We start from the raw sequence: 4,564 nt of genomic DNA, 5'->3' as shown, positions 1-4,564 counted from the left end.
ATTAAGCCCATTTCTCAAAGACATCATTGCACAGACAGCTGTCCTCAGTGTATTATCGAGGTTAAAAATCCTAATACAGATGAAAATACATGGTATAATCCCATTTCAGTAAAATGGTGTACTATAATGAAGTACCACTTCACATCCATTAGGAGGGCAATAATAATAATAGTAGTAGTAGTAATAACCCCTAGATACTTAGATACTTGTACATTGATGTTCACAGCAGCATTATTCATAATAGCCAAAATGTGAAAACAACCCCAGTGCCCATCAGTGGACGAAAGGATAGATACAATGTGGCATATATGCACAATGAAGTATTACTCAGCCACTAAAAAGAACAAAATTCTGGTACATGCAACAACATGGGTGAACCTTGAACGCATTATGCTAAGTGAAATAGGTCAGACCCAAAAGGGCAAATGCTGTGAGATTCCTAGAATAGAAAATTCATCGAGGGGCGCCTGGGTGGCTCAGTCGTTAAGCGTCTGCCTTCAGCTCAGGTCATGATCCCAGGACCCTGGGATCGAGCCCCGCATCGGGCTCTCTGCTCAGCGGGAAGCCTGCTTCTCCCTCTCCCACTCCCCCTGCTTGTATTCCCTCTCTCACTGTTTCATTCTCTGTCAAATGAATAAATAAAATCTTAAAAAAAAAATTCATCGAGATGGAGAGTAGAATCTTGGTTGCCCGGAGCGGGCTGGAGGGGAATGGGGGGTTACTGTTCAACGGGTATAGGCACACGAGTCTTTGACAACGTTCTTTTGTTACAGCTTACAAATGCGAGCTGTGCAAGGTCAGGAATTGAATAGGGTGCGAAATGTCCAGGGAATTAGGACGAGTCAGCGTTCAGCTGAGGAAACCACTCCTGCTCATCCAAGCAGAAAGGAAGTCACTACGGGGAACTGGGCGCTCCAACCGTTGTTAGGAAGGCTGAAGAAGCTTCCGGCAGGGCTGTTAAGGACTCCGCTGCTGACACCGCAGGGCTGTCCCTCCAGGGCGGTCCCTACGGCCACTGCTGTCAGAAGCGAGGGGCTCCGAAAGGGCGGCTCCACGGCGGGCTCGAAGGACACACCGTTGCAGATGAGTGCAGGGGTCAGGAAGCCACCCTCACCTCTTCCACAGCTGCCCCTCCTTACCCACAAAGCCGGCAAGGGCTCTATATTAGGCCCTTTACCAGTTTCTTCCTCCCCCCTCCCCCCCAAAGCTTTATGTTTCCATTTGGTTTCCAGCTGGGGAGAGGGCTCCAGGGTGGATTAAAAGCTGCCTAGGGGCTGCAGGGAGAGGCTCAGGCAGAAGGGGCACGCCCGAGGGCCCCCTCCAAGGCCGCTGGGCTCTGGAGGCTCCTAGTCATGCTTGAGGGTGAGCCTGTGGAAGAGATACTCGTCCAGCCCGCCTGGGGGCCTGTCGGCCTGCAGAGGTGGGTCAGGCGGTCACCATCTTCTTGATGAGTTTCACCTCCCCACCCAAGAAGTGGTTCTTCAGGTCACAGAAAAGGGGGTCTGTGCAGCAGAACCCAAGGCATGCAGCTCCAGAAGGGCCTGCTTCAAATTTTCCTCCAGGTCCATGGGGCTTCCATGGCATCCATGCATGTTGGGATGGCTTCTGCAGGTCCCGGAAGAGGGCACAGCCAGTGTGCTGGTTTTGCATCTTCAAGAGCTCGGTGCCCTTGCACTTCTCAGCTAGCTCATAGAAGAAGTGGCCCGCATCCAGAGCCACATCGTCATGGTCAAAGTAGAAGCCCAGGGAGAGGTAGGTGTAGGAGGCCTGCAGGTGCATGTTGACCGGACAGTTGACGGTGGCCTCCACCTTGGTGGAACAATTCTCGGAAGCTCATGGTTCATTGGCAATAAGGAGTTAAGCTCAAAATACAGTGTTGGCTGGTCCCAGAGACAGAGGATGGCTGTAAAGATGTTCTCAAAGGTTGTGGTTGGAAAAGAGGTTGGAGGGTGGTCAGAGGCTGGAAGAAGGGGCATCCTTGGGTCTGTTCTGTCTAAACACTGTTGAAGCAAGAGACAGATCCATGGGCCCATTGGGCACACTGCCTGTATTAGTTTCTTAGGGCTGCCGTAAGAAAGTACCAGAGCTGGGTGGCTGAACCAACAGCGTATTGTCTCAAATTCTGGAGGCTAGAAGTCCAAGGGCAAGGTGTTGGCAGGGTTGGCTCCTTCTGGAGGCTGCAAGGGACAATCTGTTCCCGGCCTCTCGTAGAGTTTCTGGTGGTTTGCTGGCAGTCTTTGATGTTCCTTGGCTTGAGATGCATCAGGCTGCTGTCTGCCTTTATGTTCATGTGACATTCTCCCTGTGGGTGTCTGTCTCCAAATTCCGCCTCTTCATAAGGGCACTAGTCATATTGATTAAGGTTCACTCTATTCCAGTATGACCTCATCTTAACTAATTACATCGGCAATGACCCTATTTCCAATTAAGGTCAATTTCTGCCATGTTGGGGGGTTAAAACTCAAACCTAAGAATTTGGGGGAATACAACTCAGCCCATAAAGGGTAGAAGATTGCTGCAGAAAACCCACAGGATGGTACTTGACATCAGCTACAATGAAGAAGCAGAGATATGACGTTCATCTAGAACTCTAGGAGCTCTGGGAAATGTTTTTAGCTTATTAGATTCTGCATTAATGAAGGTACTCTAGGGGTAGGCTGGAATGGGTGCTCTGCCATTCCACCATATCCCCCACCTAAATCCAAGATCTTCCACTTGCCTTCTCAGTCCTGGTCATTTTGCAGCTGGTAAAATTCACACCACTGAGCACATGAAACTGGGGTACTAAGAACAGCACTATCCTTAGAAACCAGGAGATGGGAGTCAGATCCTGGCCTTACTGACTTGTTGGGTGACAGCCACAGCTAATCAAAACCTTCCGCCATCCACAATTCACTCAACAAACACTGCAGTGTTCACAGTCATCACCACTCTCTAGAATCTGGGGCCACACACTGGTAATTCATAAATTTGTTCTACAAGGTTGTCCCACTCAAATTTGCTTCTTTATTCTTTCTGTCCTGGGATTTTAAAAAAGATAATTGTCTCTTCCCAACCATGACCGATTTCCTGCCACCACCATTTTTCCCTTTTGTGTCCTGGTTATTGTGTGTGTGTGCAAGCCAAGCCCGACATTCTCCTTTGATGATGGGTAAATGATTTAGATGGCAACGGAGCCAGGAGGCCAAGTTCTCCTCCAAGCTATGCCATTAACTTGCTGGGTGACTGGGAGCCACGCTTCTCCACCTGTAAGCAGGGTCATTACTGTCTGCCCACCTGGCAGAACTTGGGCAGGGTCCACAGAACTTTAGGGGAGGGATTGTGGTGCGTGGGACTGCTCTGCTCCATCACCATCCTCGGGGTCTGGGTCTGAGTCTGGTGCTTTTTGTTCTCATGCAAATATAGGTATCTATTGTATACAAAGTGTTGTGGAAAGGGAATGAGACCATGTGTGGTACAGTTTAGGGTGTTTTCACACAACACTCTTTTATGGAGAGGGATGGAAAAAACTCAACTCTTAGTGGTTTCAAAACAAAGGGGAATTCATTGGCTCATGTGACTGAAAAGTCCACAGGTAGATTCCGCTTTAGGCATGGCTGGATCCAGGGACTCAAACAATATTCCTGGGTTCTGTCTCATTCTGAGGATGGATCCTGGGAAAGGGAGGGAGGGAGGGAAGGAGGGAGAAAGGTGGTGTACAGAGCAAGCTGGAGTCACTCATGTCGAGCAGTGACCCCAGCAGCCAAGGGCGTTGCAGCCAAGACCAGATACGCCGGAACCGGCACAGGCTGACGACACTCAGAACCGATGACCCGCAGAACCAGGGGATGTCTGCAAAGCCTCAAGACTGATTAAATCCCTTTAAAAAGGGAGAGTTTTTGCAGTAAACTGTCAGACTTTCAAGACGCTGACCCTTTCACATCTGACCACATCAAAAAGGCAGCCGCCGCCAAAGGCTCTGCCCGATTGATGTCTGAACAGAACCGAGATCCTCCACGGGTCGGACGTGATAAGCAGCATGTGCCGAGAGCTGCCCCAGACAGATGGAGGCCTCGTCCCGGCTGTGCCCTCACACACTGACTTCCCATTGGGTTCGATAACTTCCTAACCCTTGCTGTATCTTGTCTGTTGTGGGACTTCGGATCGTGCTTTGCTTTGTGTGATGTGTAAAAAGCCAAGTTAAACACGTAGTGAAATGTCACTGAGTTTGGAATCCTGAACCTGCTTTATCATTATGTTCGCCTCGCTTTATGATTGAATAAAGCTGTCACTGTGGAAAGAAGACACAACTCGTGTGTGCGCCTTCATAGCGTGCTTCTAACAGATGGGTACTGCGAATATGCCCAGAACTAATTACGTTGTAAAGGAAACAGTGCTGAGTGATATGAGAGGTCTTGGTGAAGCACAGGAGGATTTCAGAAGAGGGATGAATAAAAGCATGTATGAATGCTTCTATTCATCCATTAAGGTCGTCAACATTAAACTCCCGTTCTTCGCACTGGGCCAGGCCTGGGGCTCTCAAGGAGCTTGCGCTGGCTAATGGAGAAGGCAGGGAATTTGGACA

General features: G+C 49.5%; 1 pseudogene; it reads right to left on the bottom strand.

Annotated features, from left to right (window-relative positions):
• Nucleotides 1-1,346: 1,346 nt before the first annotated feature.
• Nucleotides 1,347-3,354, bottom strand: LOC116626126 (annotated as a pseudogene).
• Between the last annotated feature and the right edge of the window lie 1,210 nt (nt 3,355-4,564).

This window comes from Phoca vitulina, unplaced genomic scaffold (genome assembly GCF_004348235.1).
Source record: "Phoca vitulina isolate PV1807 unplaced genomic scaffold, GSC_HSeal_1.0 scaffold83, whole genome shotgun sequence".
In the NCBI taxonomy this organism is placed as follows: domain Eukaryota; kingdom Metazoa; phylum Chordata; class Mammalia; order Carnivora; family Phocidae; genus Phoca; species Phoca vitulina.
This window is presented reverse-complemented; position numbering and strand designations above follow the sequence as displayed.